The 23,347-nt window shown below is 32.4% G+C and overlaps 2 protein-coding genes and 1 long non-coding RNA gene across 5 annotated transcripts in view; 2 read left to right on the forward strand and 1 right to left on the reverse strand.

Moving 5' to 3' along the window:
- Nucleotides 1–17,218, reverse strand: part of LOC139988355 (uncharacterized) — a 32,226-nt gene extending 15,008 nt beyond the window's left edge. The window contains exons 1-2 of the long non-coding RNA XR_011800081.1: nucleotides 17,095–17,218; nucleotides 16,163–16,412 (exon numbers count right to left, since the gene is read on the reverse strand). This is a non-coding gene — a long non-coding RNA (uncharacterized lncRNA). The remainder of the gene's footprint in view (nucleotides 1–16,162; nucleotides 16,413–17,094) is intronic.
- The window catches only part of LOC139988183 (uncharacterized), a 75,275-nt gene that overhangs the window by 32,244 nt on the left and 19,684 nt on the right, over nucleotides 1–23,347 (forward strand). The window lies entirely within an intron of this gene.
- Nucleotides 15,645–23,347, forward strand: part of Pus1 (Pseudouridine synthase 1) — a 188,986-nt gene continuing 181,283 nt past the window's right edge. Inside the window, exon 1 of the mRNA XM_072005455.1 lies at nucleotides 15,645–15,649. The gene's annotated coding sequence lies outside the window, so the exon portion shown is untranslated. The remainder of the gene's footprint in view (nucleotides 15,650–23,347) is intronic.

Raw genomic sequence — 23,347 nt, forward strand, 5'->3', positions numbered from 1 at the left:
CGCTTTTACGGTATTTATAATTTGTGTATCAAACATGTGGGTCTAATTTCAGGGTTGGACAGATAAAGCTGATATAAATTTATGTATCGACATATTTCTCTTATTTGATGTTGTTTTCAAGTTATTATAAGCATTTAGATACCTTAATAATCAGACTAGGAATGTTTGGTTATTTATAGTGAATTTAAATATGTAGATTGCACATGTGTGGTATGAAAAAATATTCAGAGCAGAGTACTTGTAATATTTTATGCTTGAAACATTATACCATTATTATTATTTTCGCAGAATCTAAGAAAAATATCATGTCCAATATATTATATTAATAAATTTTTATGCAACTGAGTAGTATATATTTATACAATTTCATGTTTTTAAATAAATGGAATTTAATACATTAAAATTATACCTATGGCATATTTGTTACAAGTATTTTATTTTGCATATTCTGTATATTTTTGCACTTTTAAATTTCCAATAAATGCATATACATAAATTCACACTCTATACATAGCAATATAACTATTATTAATTATTATTGGAATTAACCTGTGCCAATTAAATTTAAAAAATCATAACGGTACCTAATATTTCCAAACGGATAAATAATTTAATATTGTACAGAAGTACTTAGTAATATATCAAATCTCTCATGGTTGTCATTTTGATAATTTCGTCTGAAAGCTATAAAATTCTAACTGAAAATGCTACAAGAATTACCGAAGTAAATATAGCTCAGAAATGAGGTCAACAAATAGGCTACACATTTATGTGAACCTCTATTATTTCTACGTGACCAATTCATCCCTGAAATTCATCCCACGTGCTTTGTAACATCCAGTATATCCAGTTCGATTGAGTTCTCGAGGGACGACATCCGGACCGCTAAAAAGGTAAACAGAAGCGTGGCCAGTTTTTCCGCTTTATCCTCTTCTGTTTTCGATCTTCTTATTCGTCGTTTAATGTGGCGCATCGATAAAGGACTAGAGGAGAAGAGAAGATCGAAAACCGTGGCTTATCACACGGTTGAATAGAGTTCGACGAGCAGTCTTTTTTTCTTTCACAGACCTTCATTCTATCTAGCATCCGACGTTTCTCTTATTTAGGTCATCCAAGTCGCATCGTTATGTATATACATTATACTTACATACAGGGTACGAACACACATGGGCACATATTCACACGCGATATGTGAAGCGAATAGAAACAAGTAGCTACTGGAGGTCACTGTTGACCAATACAAACATCTTGTCCATCTTATCGGTTTCCAGCATTTCTTGTTTGTCTTTTTTGATAGACCGGAATTAATGATAAATATTACTTTTTTGTCACTTTCCAATACTTATTGACCTACTTAGTTAATTCAGCTACGGTTTTCTGATTTTCTGTCTCAATTTCGTTGCAGTTTTAACAGTAGAAAAAAATTTTAACGTTTTGAAAAAATCTTTAGCATACAATTGACATGACAAATCACATCTACTAATCGACTATTAGAATGTGTTAATAACTAGATTCTTTTTATGCATTTATGGAAATTTTGAAGGTGCAAAATGCACAAGTTGCACATTATATGCAAAAATATATAAAATAGCCAAAGAACACCTTCTATAATATGTAGTAGGTTAAACAATTTTCTATCTAGATTTTTCCTTTTTAATTATATTCGATAAAATATAAATTTGCATACATATTCGCAGTATACTAATAACGATTCTTTCATATGTTTGACAAATTTAAGAAATTTTCTAACGATAGAAAAATATGGTTTGGTCGCAAATAACACAAAGGATGTAGAATTAAAATCCCCTGTCCATCATTCTGAAGCAGTCGTACACAAAAGCAATTACAAATTTTTAATAATTTACAATAAGAATCTACCTTCTTGAAGAGATATTCAATAATTTTAGAGAGATTGTTTCTTATTGTTCTTTCTTTCGTGTCCGTATGAGGAATTGGTTAGTAGAAATTCTTCACTAAACGTATTGTATTATGATATAATTGATGAACTTAAAGTTAGTTGCAAATGAATTTAATTTCTATCTCTTTCTCTTTATTCCATAGTTCAATTTTATAATACATAATTACGCAATTACCAGTTGACCTTTTATCTATAAATGACTTTTATATATTTGCTTCGTTTAGTTTTCGTTATAGTATCGTATGGCGCTAAATAATTAAAGAACAGCGAAAAATAATGATCTCGTTAATCACAGAGCAAGAAAGAAAACAAATTTATCGCATGATTATAAAACTAGTAAGTTTGTTGTGAATTCATTGGATGTAACTGTTATATACACTTAGAGAACTGTATTAAGCCATATTAAATAAAAATAAATGAAATGGTTAATTAAAAGCTTTTAATTGCCAGGATAAATTCGTTAACTATCTAATATTTATTTGGAAAAATATTATATTTAACGTAGTTGATTAAAAAGATTGCCTTCTATTAAATTATTTTTTTGTTGCTATATAGTATTAATTCAAACTTAAGAAGTAATAATAGTAATAATATTAAATAAGTGAACGCGATATATATATTTTCTGTTATCTACTTTTTAAATATGAACATTTACATCTAATAAATTAATTATTTAGGAATAAGCTTTTCGAATCATTTTTAGCAACTTAATAAAGACAAAATTATTTGTTATATAAATTTCCAACTCGAGAGGACTGTAAAATTTTAACGAGAATTTACTAACGATACAAACGTCCTTGGAATTTGAAAATGTATGTTTCATTAACGAGTGGCAACTACTATTCTTAATTGACTTTCGTTGCGAACAGCGCCTATAGGCGCTCAGTCACAGTATCTTTCTCCGAGCATCCTGCCATCCGCGCGACCGATCTCCCACCGTTATGCCGGCTGCCCAGAGAGCAATTTGTTTCTGAGCGCTCCGCAGCGTAAGGGTTAGATTTTATACGGTTTCCTTGGTGCGATTCAACGGTTCTCCTTTTGTCTTATTTAGCGAATGAAATGAAGGGAAACATTAATGAGACAGTAAGTATATATTCTTAAAAAGTTTCCGTATATTTTTATTCGATTTTACCTGCAGAAGCTATATTCATATAGGTTTAAATTTATGTTAATTCCCTTGTTATTTAAAGCGTCAAAAATTAAACTGGGGAATCGTATCATAATTTAAGGATAAAAGTAAGATCGATGTAGTATTATTGTTATTGAGAATATGCTCAACACAGTGTTATTTTTATTGAAAAGTTTAAAGATAACTTATTGAATATCTCTGTAATTGTTGATAGGATTGATCATATTTAATAGTATTCTTTTGATTTAATTAATATGTCGAATTTAAATCGTATATAGGGTGTAAATAACATTATCTTGGAAAATAATATTGTTCATTAATGTTTTGAAAAATAATGTGAATTGTAGCACATCTGGATTAATTGGTCAGAATGAGAAAGCGAAAAACGAGGATTTATTATAGTAGATAAGAATTATAATAAACATAAGAATTGTTATTGTTCCTTGGTAAGCAAAATAACATTATATTTTGTGTATATACACGTACGTGCGTGTAGAAGAATTAATCAAACTAATGACGCATAATAAAGAGTCTACAGTCTGTTGTGTTTATTGCTCAGAGCCAGAGAGTAATTAACAGCGTCGTTAGTGTTGAAACGTCCGGAGACGGCATTAATTCAATTCTTTTCCGTTCCGTGTTGGTCATTCAATAAGTACTTCTATGGAATTTCGCTCGACAATTCAATTAAGGGTGATCGAAAGGTTGTTGGCGCGGTATAGTAAGCATTTCCGTTTTTCTTTTCGCCTGGTTGCGTAACATTGTTTCCGACTGGTCGATTCATTCAATCCTCCTGCATAAAATATTATTCTTTGTCTTTGTTTCTGCACCCTGTCTTACGTTATTAGAAAATTAATATCGTTGAAAATATTTTGTGTTACTATAAAAATAAATTATTCTGAAATGATTATATATGAAATTTTATAAACTAAATCGGAATTTCTTCTTATATTGTTCTATCTGCGCTCATCTTATTAAGCATTTATTTATGTTTTTATATGTTTATGTTTTTATATGTTTATGTTTTTACACTTTAATGTTTTTACACTTTAATGTTTTTATATGTGGTCGTGTTTGGTGTAAGGTATCAAAGAAATACTCGGCGGTGTTCAACAATATATTTATTCAACACCTCTTCGCCTTCAACTCGTTTCGCATAATTCTCAGATTCCTACTCTTTCTCGCTTCTCGACTATGTTCGCCTCGCTGTTAACACAACTCCCCTCACTTTGCTGTTCAAACTCGAATGTCTCTTTTAACTGATTCGTTTCTTTTGTTGCCCCTCGATATCCCCACTACGTACGCGTTCGTTAGGCGTCCGCTTTCTTCCAAATATACGGCGGAAGGACCGTAGAAATATTGATGGTTCATTAGGCATGTCGGCCTTACGCTTCGCTGATGCTTTGTGTCGCGATTTACTTCCTCTCCTAGTATATATTTGTTAAGACAGAGCCCGTTATAAGGATATTTTGCTTGCTATGGTCGTTGGATAAAGCCCACTGAATTCCTACGGAGTTCCTCACAGGTCATACCGTACCCTCGAATAACAATAACGTAGGGGTAGTCATTTGCAGAAGGAAAATTACCAACCATATTAACCTTTTCGTTACGGCACTCCCGCTGAACGAGCCGCCGTGCGAAAATTGTGCACGGTACGTGAGAAAGTTCGTCAAATATAAAAATCGATCTCTACTCGTAACTTCTCCAAAAATGTTGTTCTTCAACAGTTTATCGTTAGACCGGTATTCACAATATGACAATTTTTTATTTCGCGACATTAATAATTTGATGACGAGAAAGCGATAAATTTCTGGGAGAGGTGTTTCGGGAATTTATCGTATTAGCATCTTCATGAACTCTACTCCGATAATCGTGTCGTGCCAACAGTGAAATTTATAAAGTTTTCGGAACAGAATAATTGAAAAATTCTAAAACCGCTGCCGAATAACCAATTGATGTTTTTATTCCCGAATGCTTGCAATGAAATTTATGAATATTTGTCCGAAATAATTCGTTAGTCCATGTAATTTCCCTGGTATCTTTCCCAGATTCACTTGAAGCGTCTTCTTCGGATTCGGACGTTGAATATGATTTCTCGAAATCTTTTATTATTTGTATTACATCTTTCTCGTGCCAAATTTGAATTTATTTGGTCATCTCCTGACTACTCCGAATAATTCTGATTTTACGTTAATACATCTTTTTCTGTTATTTGTCATCATTTTAGGGGTGGCATAAAATCTGTTCAGAAATAATTAATCTAAATAAAGGTAAACAAATTTGAAAAACAACAAAGCATTCCTTTCTATTTGTTGTTGGGAAAAAAGTAAATTTAATTATTTTGCTTCAATAAGCATTAGCTTTATTCGTACAGGTGCCTCGAGACTAATTTGGCATTTGGTTTGCTGATACATATGAGGTGGAGTTGGATGTAAGTGCCCAAGAAATACTCTCGATGTTCAACGAAAACTTATTTAACAATTAACGGTCAAGAATCAACAATCAATAATCACGCTTCTCGAATGTGTTTGCTTCGCTATTACGCTAAACCTTTCGCACTTCGCTGTTCGAAACGAAATGAATCTCTTGTTCAAAACCAAATGGATTCTTTTCCTTTGTTGCCCCTCGATATCCCCATTACGCACGCGTTTGTTAGATGTCCGTGACCGTTGCCGCGTATGCATTCTTCCGAATATTTGGCGGAAGAACCGTAGGGATATCGATGGTACATTAGGCATGTCGACCTTACGCTTTGGTGGTATAGCGCTTTGTGTCGCGAAGCCGTCGGAAAATTCCGTCGTCGAGTGCCGCCATACATAGTATTGAGGTGTTCGTCCGTGAGAAAGAAATGATGCAAAACAAAATATTAACGCTACATGTCCAGAGTAAGATACTTGATGTGCAATAACTCCAGTCGCTCATCGTACGTACAATACGCGGCATCTTTCGCAAAAGCGACTGTAGTCGCCCGTAGTAACGAAAAGGTTAAATTGACCACCATCCTTACGCACTTTAAATTAAATCTCGGTATTTATTTTACTGGCAAATAATCTTCGCCGCTACATTCTTTCAAGCCTAGGGCTTCGAAAAACAATTAGTTAGTGTAATGTTTATATCGTCTACTATATATTAACAAAATTTCAATGAAAGTGTTTGGTATTAATAAGAAACTGGATCGTTTTTAGCTCTTCAGCTACGGACGACATCGAAACCATTTTCTACATATTCTGTTAATTTCAAACTAGCCGTGTTGTTTGTAAGTGGTACATTGATAAAGAAGAATACTTTTTAGTGTTTTTTTGCACTTACTTTAATATCTTTCTGTATTGCATAAAAATATGATTAAAATGGTAAACTTATACAAGATATTTTTGTTCGTGTTACTCGATCTGTAGTTTACTAAGAAAAAGTGAGACTTGAAGAAAAATAATCTTGAATAAAAGCATATTCCAAATCTTTTGGATGTTTAAAATTGACACGAATGTGTGGGAAATAATGAACATTCACAGTCTATTTACCAGAATTTCCTCCGATGCATGTTTCAATAGCAAATGAACTGTCATTGACATTTTTCCCACTTAGTGTGCAATTAATTGTTTCCTCCGCCAATATAATAGAATAGAACGTATAATAGAACTACGGACGTTGATACGTAGAAAATTCACGAGAAACTGGAAATTTCCAGACTGATTTTAGCTCCGGTATTTCTAAATTTTTCGATAATTAGTATGTCAATACGGCGTTGAATAAATTATCAACTTTTTAATAGAGACTTCCCACGACAATGAGTGTTAAAGTTCTTTTTTTAGTATGTTATCAGCTTGATGTCTATGAAATGTTGTTTTTTTCAAATATGAAGTTTGCATTTGACAGGCCGATATTACTCGTCAAAATCTGTCTTATCTCGTGTCGATTATTTATATTTGATAAATTGCTATGAATCACGTGCCTTTAAGTTTCACGTGTCATTAAATTTTCAGCGATCTTTCCACATTTTTAATTTCTAAAATATAAATAACTTCTTGCTACATAATCTCCCTTGCAAAATAATTTCTATACATAGAAGTCGTAATTTCTTCAATAAAAAAAATAGTATTCCACGTTTATACATTTTTCCCATCGAAATACAAAGCAGCAGTAGAGTTTCACAATCAAATAATTCCAAATCCTATTGATGACATGAATGTAATATTATCAAGATACTGCTGTTTGATCGGTCGTGTTAACCTTCGGGAATGTCGATATTCGGTGCCAGTCAGCACGCTGATGGGAATCCAAACTGCTGATTAACTTGGCGTGACACGTGCTCTAATGAGCGCTGCTTCGAGCAGAAGTACCGCTAAACTGGATAGTATAGTTCTCGACGATATAAGAACGACGACCTCGCTAACGAGTCGTTGTGTCGTGGCCAGTCAGCAGCTGCCACTGCCGGTTCGCTTTCATAGCGTGCTCGCACGCATGCTGATTATTACTGAGCACCGTGTATACCGTCCTCGCAGTAACTCTTTTGATATCTTTGTTCTGTCTGCTACCAGTGCTTAATTTACATATCACATACACGTTTCGAAAGTGTCAGAACTAGCGATGGGATGAGAAACTCTTCGAGCCACTACTGTATTGTATATGTTAGTGACAAATTCGAAACACACACAACATGATTGGAAGCTTAAAACTCTTGAAAGTCCTCGTAACCTTTGAATCTTGCGTGTATGATAATTCGAACTTTCTAAACTTCCTTTAATATCTTATGTGGACGATACAGTTTGGGCAAAAGTAAACAGAAAGCTTATAAAACTTGAATCAGGCTTAAAAAATCTATTTAAACTAAATCAAACAAGATATTCGCACCTATCGAGATTTGACTAATTAAATTAATTTCTACAAGTAGTGGAATAAATTTCTTTAATAATTGTCGTTAATTTTATTTAAGATTCATATTACACGATGATTGCCTACATTTTACGTTACAATCGAATCATTATGGACCTGTAGTATTTCAGTTCTTGTCTTATTGCCGAGATAAACATCTTTGGAAAAGTAGTTGATACTGTAACAAGGAACATCTGGAGAGTTTCCAGATTTTAATGTATCAGCTGACGAGTTAAGAGCTGGTTGGCTACACGAATAAGCAGTATGTGAAATACGCTTGAAGCAAGAAACAGATGTCAATATCAAAGTACACTTTGATGATGGTTGTGACGATACTGGCGGAACACGAAATGTTCTCCATATTGGTACCACTGGTAATGGTTAAAGTTTTGATGTTAAAGATTTGTATTATTTCTTTTCTTTTTCTAATCTTAATATTTTCGCCTCTAGAATAACTTTGTATAAACATATTTCTGATACTTTTAACAGAAAAAGTTGATTCGTCAAATGTAGAATATATAAACAGAATTTTAAATCATTTATTAGATTATAGAAAATTTCTTATTTGTTATTTACTATTTTTGTTCTCTGTGAAAGTAGATGATGCTAAATACATTTCGAAATTAAAATTTTTAGGAATTGCTCATCCTCGTATCTCGCATTGGAACACTTACAGTAATATTTTACATACGAAGATTCTCACTTTTATAATAACTTTAACAAATAGATAAAAAATATTTTCGCGCAGAAAGTTTACATATATGTGTAGCCTTTTACTAATTTTATTTAATTTTACATGTATCCTTCAGAAATATTATAACGTGTGTACGTGCTTTTGACATACCAAATACTTTTAAAAATTGCATTCTTCTATATATCGTTTTAATTATTTGTACCGATTCAACGATATAATTCGGAGTTGGGTTTAAAAAATGGAAAACTGTTTATATTTGAAAACATCGAGCTTGTGATTAAAATCCCTTTTCTTTCCTTAGTAATGAAATTAATGACGAAACATTCTGAATAACAAGATGATAAAAATCTCCATATGAAAGTATTCATTCTATTAATTCACATGTATTATTGTAATTTAAACTATGTAAATTTACAAATGAAGTTAATGAATTTGAACTCTGATTGAATTTTAACCAATAATCCATGTTAATTTAATAGCCACTTCTAATAGAATTGTCATTTATCGAAGCATTCATGCCATTTTGTGCGATAGCACATATTTTGCTACTGCAAGATCTATAACATAATTTATTCGAACAGTAGGGTAATAGAAATTTTTATATGTAAAGCACACGAACCGATTGAATTGAATTTCAGTTGATTTCCGTTTCATAATGTAAATCGATCTAACATAATTACCATACATTAAAACTTTTGTTGAATTTTATGTGATAAAATAAATCCTGCTGTATAATTTATTATAATGTATAATGTAACTTAGTCAAAAAAATAGGATAACAGGAAATGTGAAAAGCAGATTTGCACTTATTTGATTTCAATTGAATTTTCGATACAACTATATTTACAAGTGAAATCGATTGAATTTAATTTTAATGAATGTCATTCAATCATCCATTGAATTTTATAAGACTCGTCGGTACATTCGAAGAATAAGGTAATAGAAATTTCTATGAAAAGCAAATCTATTTGGGTCAAACTGAATTCTTTAATAGGATCATAATTGATTGATACATTCATTGAATGTTATACACAATGAGACAAACTCTATTAATATATAATTTATAATATACTGTATCTGAATAATAGAATACAGATTTATTTTATACGAAGAATAGATACATTAATTTATACTAAATTTTCAGTACAGCTAAATTAGCAAGTGAAATTGATCGAATTGCATTTCAATTGAATTTCATTCAGTAGCCTAAATCAATGTATGTATATAATAGACACTTTTGATAGAATCATTTCATTCATTGGGAAGTCCATTCAATTGATTCACAAACATTACGAGTACATCTTATTTTACGCCTTTGTAACTTCTTCTATCTTTATAGTAGAACGTAGAACCTCGATTATTATTATTCGAATCAATTAGTTAGAAAATAAACACGTATTTGCGATTACTTTGTAACTATGTAGACTAAATATCATCTGTTAATAGTAATTTATTTCATCTTGATACATTTTTGACGAAACAATTTTCTACCGTAGTAGAATTTTAAGCTAACTTTTTTGAAATTTTTGAGTACTATAAAACTCAATGGAACACATGTTTTTAGATAAAAAGCTTTTAAATATCAATTTATACTGTAATTTCTTTCTTTCGTCTTTTAATCTGCTTCTCTTATTTTCCTATTTTGTCGAGTTACAACTATTTTGTTGAACTTTTCAATTCAATAGGATGACGTTCTTTTTGTCTTTCAATACCAGTTAATTGATTCGTGCTATTTACAGAACAATAAGACGCTGATATACAGTGAGAGTGCAATATTGTTCGGATAATGGAAACTTTGTTGTAGTTGTAAAATATTGGCAGATATCTTCCAACACTTTCCTTAGCATTATTAATATAAAATAACTCGCTGGTTCACCTACGATCGATACTCACAACTTCGATGTTTTTTAATCAAATGTGGCGCCTCTTTAATCACATTAACTGATTCACATCGATCAAAAATTCCTGACAGTATCTGCTCTCTATTGTTTCCCCGGCATTATTACCTGCTTTTCTAAAATACCACGCTTAATGTATGTAAATATCAAAGGAAACGAATCTGACAATCGTGTCTCATGCAATTGTAAGTGGAAACAGTTAACATCTAACGATATTCGATTCCCACGCAATAATTTGTGGCCGAGGAAAAGGAATAGATCTCTTTGCATATCAGTGTTTCCGTTAGATTGTGACCGATGTTTGTGTCTGATTAAATTTAAATAAACTGTTAACTTTGGAATATATTTCGTTAGCTTTCTTTTAGGTGTTGCGATTTTAAATGTTATTTTGATGTTCTGTGTTTAGTATGTTAGTTGAGATGTGAATCGAAATGATAATGGTGATTCGAGGATATATAATTTCTTCGACACAAACTTGCCTATTTTTTGATATTTCCTTCGTTTTACCTTATATAAATATATTGAAAATTATTCTAACGATCTCGTTTACTACTATAACAGAATGTAATTTTGTTCTCCAATCTGCAAGAATTTCAAACTTTTAATTTATAAAGTCCACGTTAAGTTTTTCGAAACTAGGTAATGGTACGATAAATTCCAAAGTAACTTTTAGACAGACTGCTTGATCGTTATAATTTTTCTGATGTCACCAAGATACGTAATTCTCATGATAAATGGGACCACATATTCTATTTTGAAAATTACGAAATCTATTCCTTTTCTCGAACATCAGTGAATTAATATCCTTATATTATTATACATATCGTTATTGCCACTTCTGAAACGAAGAATCCGCCTCGAAAGGGTTAAATTAGAATCTTAATGTAACGTCAAATCTTATATCAAAAATAATATTAAAATAACGTTAAAGTATTAATTAACCGTTTGAGTCCCAAGCAGCGCGATTGTCACGTAGGAGACAGAAGAAATCACAAAAATGATAGATCGCCGATCTCCTCCGCCAGTTCCAACGTTTCACAAATAAGGTGAAGAAATTGAACTTTGTATATGGTAATATAATTTATTATACAAATCCAACAGAGTGACTACAGACTGATTCGAGCGCTTATTTTGAAGGGTTTCTATACTGAGGTTTTAGTTTGGTGAATATCGGAGGCGCCTATTCCGTTACCATTTGCTTATTGTTTTGATGGCTGTGGTATGCAGTATGTTTAGCCTATCTTACTACTGTTTCTGAGCGTGCGACCTTGAGTGTGTGACACGATCGTGCTGTTTAGATTTTGTGTCGAAAAGTCGCAGTACGTTTGAACGCTACGGACGACTGACGGTATTTTCTATTTCATCGTTACTTTCTCGATAATTTTTATTGAACAAAACTTGGAACATTTATAAACTAATAGTACGCATATATAATAATATAGATGTATTTCACAAAGTAAAAAATATGACGAGCGCTATTGCGCCGCTTGTTTCTCTTCGCAATCGATTAAGACAAACGCTGTCTCGCTGTTTGAGATTTTCGACTCTGTTTTTTCAATGACCTCTGAGACTCAAACGGTTAAAAACATTTAGAATCAAGTTCAAGCTTAAATTCAACGATAAACAACACATCAACCCAATATTTCAATTAATCTGCAGAAGTCAGCGCGCGATCGTCAAATTTTCGATTGAAAATCGATTTATCCTAGTGAAAGGGTTAAAAGTTGCCTACGGTAGCTCCTTACGTTGTAACGCGCACCCGTTAACTAACCGTAACCCGCACGCGCTTCACCATTTGCCGTTCTGCAACGCTTTAATGCGTAGTTTTTGTCGAAAGTGAAAGGTTACACGCGCGATGCGATATCTGTAACGCACTACGTGTCTGCGTTTCGTCCAAACCTCTCTCGACAAGTGGAATCAAATATGATGATACAAATCGATTTCGTTCAGAGGCGGTTACGTAAGTAACTTCTATGTCGCTGTAGGCTATGCTGCGTGTCCTAATTTGGCGCTTTCGGGCGAAACCGCTTCAGCCAGCCTGAAACGATCTCGAAGGAAATAGCTCGAGGTAATTTCCTCCGTACGACTCTGATTCGGAGAACGTTTTCAATTAGTGGTTTATGAATATCTATCTCTGCACCTTAATTAGGAAAGTAAACAGCACTTTGTGGATTTTAACTATCAATCAGATGCTATTTATCATGGTGTTTACCGATTTTCATCGTGCTGTTTCAAAATTTCTAATTTTCAAGTGTTTCATTTCAAATCAATTTCAATGGTTGTTCAAGTGTCCGCACGTACTCGGACACAAGAGCATTGGATTTTTAGTTAGTTTTGTATTTAATATTGCGGTTGGATTGGAATGTTTTTCGATTTGGGCGATTAAATTTAATCGAAAATTTCAGCTATATATAGTAAATATTCTAGCTAACTTTTCAGATTTATTTAAATTTTCGTAAATATTCTTAACTTAGGAATGTACGTATGCAGTGGCTACAAAAAGTATCTGTACAACACTGCAGTTATTTTTTGCATTCAGATAGTAATTAATTACATTCAATTATATTAAATTTCGTATCATTTAATAGTACTTACTGTCATATAATTATAAAATTTTGATATATCTTCGTATGATGAATAGATTGTATGTCAGAAAATGTAAAAAAAATATTCTATTCAAAGAAGCAAACAGGTTTAGAGAAGAAGTTGTATGTAATCATAATCTGTAAGTTCATACTTTATGGTTACAAGTTTCACTGACCTATAATCATATAGAATTACGTACGCATCTTAAAACGAAGTAATCTCAAGGCTCGTCTTATCGGCAAGTTAAGAAGCGAAATTACAAATGACCTTCCTCGATAAATCGTTAATCCGATTTTAAAAATAGCTGCCGCCCTACATATTAACATTAAATATAACGTCCAGCGTCAGAAAACAAGATGATCTTGAATTCTCTATAACGCCTCCACCATCATTTTTTAACCCCCTCGACCTTCTCCAATTTCCAATACGAGTGTCTTCTTTTCCACCTTCGTTCATTCCAAAATTATACCAAGACAATAATAATAGCAACGATACGCAAAAAATTCACCGAAAATCAATGCTGTAAGTCAATTCACCACCATTTTTCACAAGGTCGTACACTGTGTTTGTTACTGTACGAAATTCATTATATTTTCCCAAGTCACGAAAACGTGTCATCACAAAGAATAAAGTTACAATTTAATTACCTTTCGATATTAGAAGAATGATACTTGTAGGAATCAAAATACTCGACTAAATTTGAATTCTCCAAGTATTATCTTACAGCACAGAGGCAGAATCTGAATTTTTTAGTGATTCAGAACTTTGAACAGCCGAAATAGACGAGAGTATAAAGTAAACGAAAGGATAGAAAATTACATATTTTACGACGATTTATAAGATAAGTGGAATGGTGACGATTTGCACATGGCACGATATTAATGTGAATTTACTTAATATTTTGAAACAACGAGAATTATCTATGTATATATGTATATTTTGCTAACAGTACTGCAACGAATGTTTATACATACCATTCGTTTTGGTAACATTTACTCGAACCAAAGGTTGAATCATCGTCGGAGCATTGAGCGTACTTCAACGTGTTTTCTCCCGTTGCAAGATGATACTCCATGGTTCTGGCGAAACGCAATAGTTGACTGTCTTAAAAGGTGTGTAACACCTGATCTTCTGGCCAACCTTGGCAGATTCGTAACGACCGATCTACTTTTTCTTGAAATATATAATAAATTAGGTTACGAATATCTAAATGTGGATGAAACGCGGGAAAAGACAATACTTTCACGAGCTTCCCCCCGTCATGGCTATCACGGCTACTATTACTCCGATTTTAGTCCGAAATTTGTCGCAATTTTACTATCAGATATCTCTCGATTGACAGGAAAAATAAATTAACGCAAAACTTTTATGATTTATTTCAATAACGTTCTAAAGTCCGTATATTTATATTTGTATTTCTATATTTTCCTTGTACAAGGCGAATACAATACATTTTTGGTGCTATAAAAAATATAAGGAATATTTCTTAATATCTTTGTTTATGCTCTACAGTGATCCACAAAAGTATTCAAACATTTATCATAGAAAATTTTTATGAATGTGTTATGCGCGTTGTATGAAACATTTACGTTGTAACGAGATGCGAAATAAAATATAGAAAATGCGCGTAAAGTGGAAAAATATGTAAACTATCTGAAAAATGAGATACTTGTGTAAATTTTACTTTCGTAGTTATATTCATATACAAGAATTCAGAATTATCTAGAATCATATTCCTAGAATTTCATTCCAAAATTCCATTCCCAGAATGAACTCGAATCAATGGATCAATTTTTGTTCATTTACCATGAAACCTACTAATATATATGCGTACGCAAAACAGCGCGATTTATTTGGGGCGGTTTACGATACGTTGGATTGTTTAGACTGTCCAGATGTTTTATGCGTACGATGCACCATCCGCGATACATTATCGCGTGTAATGCACGAACGCATAAACACACTCGTCGATGGTTAATACCCTAAAAGGGCTGAAAGAGACGCTGGATTCTCCTTGGAACATAGAAAACAAAGAAAATCGGAAGCCTGTCACCGAGACATAATCAAGGTTGTCACTTATTTATTGTAAAATCCAAAATGTTATGAATTTGTGACCAAGAAGTTGTATTAAAAGCCTAGTAACGGAGAATACAAGAAAAGAAAATCGGTTCAATCAAACATGAATATAAATTTGTAATTAACAATCGATTATTCTCAAACACATTTATTATTACCAAACTGTGCATATTTCTGCAATTTCATATTCTGATTCTCCACAACTGCTAGAAAATTGCTTATTAGTTCCTTTTTGCAGAGCGAAATAATTTCTCCTTTTTACCTCGTCTCGACTGTTTTCACTGCTGAGCCAGCGCATGGTTGTTGAGAACTCATAAAATTGAATGACTCTCTAACTGCAGTTTATTTTTCCAATTTATTCGTCTTATCTTGAACTCTGATTGTTTGCGATAATAAAACTCAATTCTGTATACTTCGTGAAACGTTGTTTAATATTTTCAAGTAAATTTTGCAGTTTCTTCTATAATCAGTATTGCAATACAGTATTGCAATATTCTATTTACACGGTTAGCATCTTATTTAATATTTTATTTGCTATTAGAGTCTATATATTTATCATCTTTCATCGGTATTAAATAGATTCAACACAAATTCAAAGAAATCATTCTCAAGGCGGGATCTACGAAACTCCAGGGATTTTTATTTTTCTTCTTTTTGTAATAATTTGAAAAGCCCGACAATGAGAGCAATAGAAAGATAAAGCGGGAGAATAATTCTATATTTTGTATCATATTCTCAAATCTTTTTCGATAGAAGGAAACCAGATTTATTGCAAAAATAAAAGCGATGTAGAAAGTTATATAATTACTTTACTAGCTTAGATATCAAGGGAAGAGAAACTCTTTTCCTCTCGGAAACGAAACGTTCACTGTTGCGTTTCTCAGTTTAAAACCTGACAATATTCGTTAAAATTATTTCCAATTGCTTTCACGCCTCTATTACTTTGCATTTCGAGATTATTCGCGACAAACTTACCTGCTTTGTGATCTACTTACTTAATCAGCCGCAAAGATTTCGTAGCTAATAGGTGCATATCGCTAGATCTCTTTCTCGATCGTTCTGTTTATTCCTTCCCGTTCCACTAGATCGACGTCAACGATTTCACGACCACTGAATTTTTCTTGTCGAACAGATCAGCAGATTGAAAACATGATCGATCGATGAATAACCCTCTACACCTCATGTACGAGTACAATACCGGTTAGAAGTTTCGTATCGATGCATCGTATTATAGAAGCTGAGAAGCTAAAACAGAAGTCAGTATTAGTATTAATTATGTTAGAATAAATACTCTGCTACTCCAAAAAATTCTTCCATAAAAGAAACCTGATAAAGTAAAAAAATATTAATAGTGATATCTATACTATTAATTTTAAATCAATGTGTATAATTTATTAGAGCCACAGGAGAGATAATATGTTGTTTTTAAAAGTAAACAATAAATAATAATTGTCTTAAAGATAAGATAATTTCAAGTGAAAATACAATAATTTTATACGCAATGTTTTATACAAGCGATAAAATTTAAAAGTCTACTTCACGGTAGTATTTAATCAAACGATAGAATTTCTTTTGTAATCGAGTTAATTGAAAGTTTATCGTTAATTTATCGAAGAATCCAAAATCTCGATCAGAGATGCGTTAAGTGTTCTTTATTGATTTAAACAATTTTAACAATTATACAATACTACATGCGATGGATATCACTGCATTAATCTGTGCAGTTATTAAATATTTTAATTTACCGTCACGAAAACTATTATTCACATACGTGTCAATACGTATATACACAAAGATAGATATTGTTATCATCTGATATCATAGTATGATATTATCGACGAACAATGAACACCCACTGCGTTATCTTGTCATTACGTTTACTGCTTCCAAATTTCACATCATCAAACAGGAAATTCTCGATAATTACCTCTTTCGTGATATTTGATACCCGTGCGTACGCGGAAATTTCACACTGTGGATGAAGCGCGTACGAAACTGTGTCTCCATAGATATGTTGTAACGACTGTTCTTTTACGGTTCGTTCTTTCCTGTTGCGTTAATTAACGTGAAATCTTATACGATCACGGTGTCGACACGCGTGTTAAACATCCGTTGTATTATTTAATTCCTCCTCATGAAAAAAACAGACTTCTTTAACGCAGTATTGACGTCACGATTCTTTATTTACACTGACTAACTTGATTGGCGTAGAAGTAAAGTAGAGAAATAACATAAGATTCCTATTTATCGGTATGGAATGACAAATTAGCAGTATTTCGTAGCAGCACAGTAGTATCTCGATTGACAAAGCTTTGATTATCGAAACATTGATTAGTGGAGCCTTTGGGGATGGCAAATGGATCGTGTAAAAGCAACTGAAGAACAAAAATCAGAATTGAAAGAAATTGTTAAGAAATCATCTGACCGTACCAATGATTCAGTAATTTTCGGACGAGCCTTATGATCGTGTCAATAAACTTTTGCCATGGTCCGGCCAGATTTAAATAGCGTTAAAAGCTATAAGAGCGGTGTATGGATGGATGGTTCTGTATAGAAGGCGAGATAAAATGGTTTGTTTAGACGATCATCGAGATCGAGAGCGCGTATGCAAGGCGTTAAATCTTTTAATCCGGCAGGATGCGTGTTAACTGTCTCGCACAGAGCCGGCAGACACGTTCGTGACGTTGAATGCGGGGATCATTGACCAACCCGGAGAACGTTTTGCATGTTACATATAGCAAATATCGATAATTTGTTAGTGCGATATCTGCGACTGACGGTAACGTTGGCATTGGGTTGGCAACTAAGTGATTGCGGATTTTGTCATTAGGTGGTATTGATAAAATCCGCAATCATTTAGTTGCCAACCCATATATATATATATATGTCGGATCATCTTTGGAAAACGGGGCGTATGATGAGTCTTGCTACGAGTTGTCCATAGTTGTCTTATACCAGATGATGTTTGTTTATGGGAATGTATTACAAAAGTTAACAAGTGATATCGATGATCGAGTGATCGAGTTGTCTATGACGATAATTTAGGTCCGATAACGAATACACGGTCAACGGGATGACGATTGCGATTAGGAACTCGATGTACATGTTCGCTGGGCTAGTCGAACTTATCGGATTGCCTCAGTCAAAGGGGAACTGTCCTTATATACTCCTCTCCGTATTCCTCAGGTCAATCCCTGTTTTTAAGAAGAGTTATTTAATTACTTTATACCTCTGTTAGGTACACGTCCCTCCCGTGACCGTGGCTGCGTTCAGTGACCCATTATATCACTTCGAGCCCAAGCCCATTGTCATAAATCTCGGGTAATCATAATTGACTTGACTCATAAACAGCTATTTCTCAGTTTTATTGTTTAAGTACTGTTATAATAAAAAGTCTGGACTAAAGAATTGGGGACCTTCCCAAATATTCCGAAAGAAAGGTTCCGGCGTCCCTTCATCTCCGACACACATTTATATATAGAGCAATTGTAAAATGATACGTAGGGAAAGATGATTTCTCGTGTAAAAGTAAGTCGACAATGTAGAATAAAAGTTTTTATAGAACATCATCTTTGAGATGATGGAATTCGAACATTTATTTAGTATAAATAAACTTTGCTAATTCTATATGCAGAATTCTACTTGTACAAATATACTAAAAACGAGAATTCAAATTTATTCATTTAGAGCTCCGTTGCGGAGAAAATAGAATTTAATTATGTTCAATGAAGAACCAGGAACGAGATGTGAATCATCTTTTTGTTTATTTTCATACAGGATATTGCTAATCTTGAATACTTTCCAGGAAACTTTCCAGCGATATCGATATCGATTCAATAAAAAATTACTATTATCTAGAAGGCGTGTTCATATTATCACTTTAGTTCCACTTCAATTCCGGTTGAAAGTTTAGCGACAACACAGTTCAAGATCTCATCTTCGATTGTAGACAGTTTATTCCGTATGACTGGAACTTCTTTAAAAATTCATTATTTTATATGCGAGATTAATGTTATCGTCGTAGAATGCTTTTCATAATCTTAACACGACGGAAACAAAAACCCAATGGCTAGCATTTACTATGTAACAGCTTAATAATTGGCATGACACAGTAATAATAAAAGGTAATAATCGTAAAAGTAATATCTCATTTTATATGAGCGACTCTTCTAATCAAACTTAAGAAATTCCCAATTTCCTTAAAAGCAAAAAGCTAGCTTTTAATTACTAATTTAATATTCCTATATCAAACCTTAGGTAAGTATCTACTCCAGTAAACATAATCAAGGAAATTGTGTTTTTATAGCCACCTTGAAATATGCATCAACTTTACACGTGACAAGTTTCACCTAAGTACACGTATCACCTAATGGTATATACCTAACAGTTAGGCCATCAATTAATCAAAAATTAATCGTGTTGATAATTAAATCGTTAGGTGTATGGCCACGCGTTAAGCGAGGGAAAATTTTCTTTCGTTTTATAAGGAAATAATAGACGCACAATGTTTTTTGTTTTATATTAGTTTATTGAATTATGCACGAACATAATAATAGAAATATAACGAAATAGATCATACCTAATTCAATAAAATAATATAAAACAGAAATTGTTGTTCGTCTATTATCATCTTATGAAACAAAAGAAACTTTTCGGACAACCTAATACGTTTGTCAGAGTTTTGAGAAAGAGAATTTAGGAAGAGGTCTAACCTTTTTGGAACAGGAACGGAAAATAGCACTCGTCGGAATTTCAACTTGAAATATCGAGCCGCGTATAGTGTATAGAGGTCGAGTATCCGCACGTGCTAGATCTACGTACAGTAAGTGCAAAAAGTGTTTATGCATATCTGCCTTTTTTCCTTTTAACACTAAACTACTGACAATTTATTGCGTAATAGTATAATTAAAACAACTGCGCCACTATATCTTGCATCTGTCGCATATCGACTATTCTCAAACGTATTTTGATGCTATATTTTTGATTCCTTTAGTATATACCATAACTACAATTATTCGAGTCTTCGTTATTATTTTGCATATATTGTAATGCGATAAAATTGGTTTTTAAAAATTATTTTTCGATTATTATTTCACTTCTATCGCGAATTACTGTACGCATCTGACAAGCTTTATAAAAGGACTCGATTATTTAAAAAATTGTATTTCTTCAAGTTTCCTAAGCTATAAATCAAATAAAAGAGATCCCTTTGTAGAAAGATCGTTGCACAAGTGCTACAAGTAACATTGAAATAATTAGATACTTGCATGAATTTTATTGAAATTCAATCTTTTTAGCTTTTCTATAAAAAGATAATCAATATTGTTTTCAATCGTTAATCTGTTATTTAACCTATAGCACTTATGAACGATAATATATACAGAAATACCTATAATTGAAATTACAGCTATTATGTGAAGTGCTTCTTTTATTTTCATTTATCGAAGATGAGTAATCCTACTTTAAGATGCAGATCAATGATTCATTCGAGCTTATTCAACGATCACCTAAAGGTCGACATCAAATATTTGTTTTGCATCATACGTTTATCTATCAAGAATCCCTATGGCTGTCGCTGATTCATTCCGGGAAATACCTTTTAAACTGGTCGGCTATGAAGGCTTAATTTTGTGAACGTCAAAGTCCTTATCGTGCTGATTATCAGACAATGTTTTTCGAAGCTTTTACTTTGGATGGATCATAGGTTGAAATAGTTTGATATAATTTCTGTAATTCTAATTGACGAATCATCTATATTAATCCTTGATCTTGTATGTACCATGCGTTCCTGAATATCTATACCCATAAATAAATGAATACTGTTAAAATGATAATATAATGATAATAAATGGACACATATATTACGTAAATTATTCGCAATTATTAGAATTCTGCGAATGTTCATGCAAATTTTCGTTTTTATGAACATAATTAAAGAATTGAAAACGAGACAGTAAACGGAAGCTTGTTCTGTTAGCTAGATATTGTAATAAGTATCATAACTATATTTATGTGCATAATGTATATGTATTGATCTATGTAGTTGATTCACATTTGTAAAAACAGGAAAGCTAAAATCTATTATTTTAACAAGTTTGCGAGTTCCAACGTTAGCTTGCGAAAAAAATTTCGCTACTGCTGAATTTGTGATAAATATAAAAATGTTAAAGTAACAGAAATCATGGTTTATCTAATTTCTATTCGAAATAAACGTCTGAAGTTTCATGATTTATTAAATATTATTTTATGATTTATCAAAATCTTTGTTTGATAACAGAGATTGAAAAACTCAATTGAAAAAGGAAGTTTATTTTCGTAAGATTACGATAAAGTCAATATGGCATTTAATTGTCGAGAATTCGTACATATAGGTAAGTACTTCAAGTGAATTATGTTAAATTGATATTTCTCGCAAGTGGTGGCAACTAATTTAAGATTAAACCTTACGTTGTTAGCTAAAAGTAAATGTTATTAGTTTAAAGATATCATTCGGTGTTCCTTAACTCTTACATGACAAGTAATAAATTTTACGAGCGTAATAAAAACGTTGTGAATATTGGAACAGCTTTTCAAAATCACATAATTGTAAGATATATGTAACGTATTGACGAATGATAGCCGTAAATTTGATTACTCAATCAGATATTTCGTGGTGTTATAGAAAAGAATAAGCGATATTTTTTAACCTAGCATAACTAAAACCTTTAATCTTTGAAATCATCGTCGAGGTAAGAACAAGAAGGCGGAACACATGTATTCGATGTTGAAAGATACATAAAACATTTAGAATACATAATAAAGTTTGAACAAAGATCAGCGTGAAAATTCATTCCTGTTTCTAAAATGATATGGTAAAATATGATAAACAGGTGGTTTAACATGTGGTTATTTACATAATTACACAATTTTTCATAAATAATAATTCACATTCAAGAGTATCATTGAATAAACGAAACAGTAAATAAATAATTTATAAACAAGCAATAAATAATTTAATTTTTATTTCTATTAAACGTTGCAATAAAAATTTAGACCGCAAAATATAACCATACCTACCACTTTGCCGGATCGCAAATTTCTATGAATTTATGAGTTTAAAGGTGAAGTTTGATGTAATCTTTTTACTTAGATATTGTTTTTTTTTTTTTCAAAATTTATTTTTCTATCCAAAAGATTGACGTTATAATAGTGCAAAAAAAAAAAGAAAAAAAATACAAAAAAATATGCGCGAAGTCATGAACAAACAGAAACTGATTCTTATTTAATATCACAAAGTATTGCAAATTCGTTTAGATCTATCCGTAGATAAACAAAAAATTTTTAGCATAAAGTATCGCAAACAGGTGAATGAAATATCTCACGAATAACAAGAAAAAATTTAGGATTTTGACAAAAATAATGGCGCAAGAGTGAACGAAATTAACGTAAAACGATGGAATTTTACAGGACTTGGTCGAAAACCTTTAATTCTCGATCGTTATCGATTTAAAAAGTATGAAAAAAAAAAAAAAAAAATGTCGGTTCCAGGGGTTCACAGATAAGCTGCTCGAGATAAGACGAACCCAATGGGAAGACAAAGCGTGCATAATCGACGCGTTCGACAGCTTTCTTCGAGACAATCGACGAATCGGTGTCGAATACATTTTCGCTCCTTTTTCTTCAGTGTTTGCGATCGATTCGCTGACCTCGGAATGCAAATGAGAAACAGGCAGAAGAGATACGCGTCGCACATCTACGTTGAAAACTCACCGGGACTTTTTAATCTCTCAGCGAAGACGTCAGCCGTATAAAACGACGTTCCGACGAATAAATACGACCTGTAAGTCAGTTTTCACGATAACAGCTCGTCCCCTTGTTTCATCGACCAAATTCAGTTGTTTTCGTTCTTCTTTCCGCGTGTAAATTATACGGTTGTGTTCATCGTAATAGCGCAATGAAACACGCTAATTGCCTATCCAAGAATAAACCGAAATTGTAAAATATATTTCTTTTCTGTACGCAGCTTCTGTATCGAGATTATCGATTTTTAAAAATCATCGTTGTTAAGATGCGTAGAAGTTGTATAATTTCTTGAAAATGTCTTAATTTGAAGTTTTTATTAAATTAAAATTACATTATTTAACAGTAAAATACTAAATGCTGGATCAATTTACATTAAACTGTGTGAAGGATTTTATTCT

This window comes from Bombus fervidus, chromosome 1 (assembly GCF_041682495.2).
Source record: "Bombus fervidus isolate BK054 chromosome 1, iyBomFerv1, whole genome shotgun sequence".
Classification (NCBI taxonomy): domain Eukaryota; kingdom Metazoa; phylum Arthropoda; class Insecta; order Hymenoptera; family Apidae; genus Bombus; species Bombus fervidus.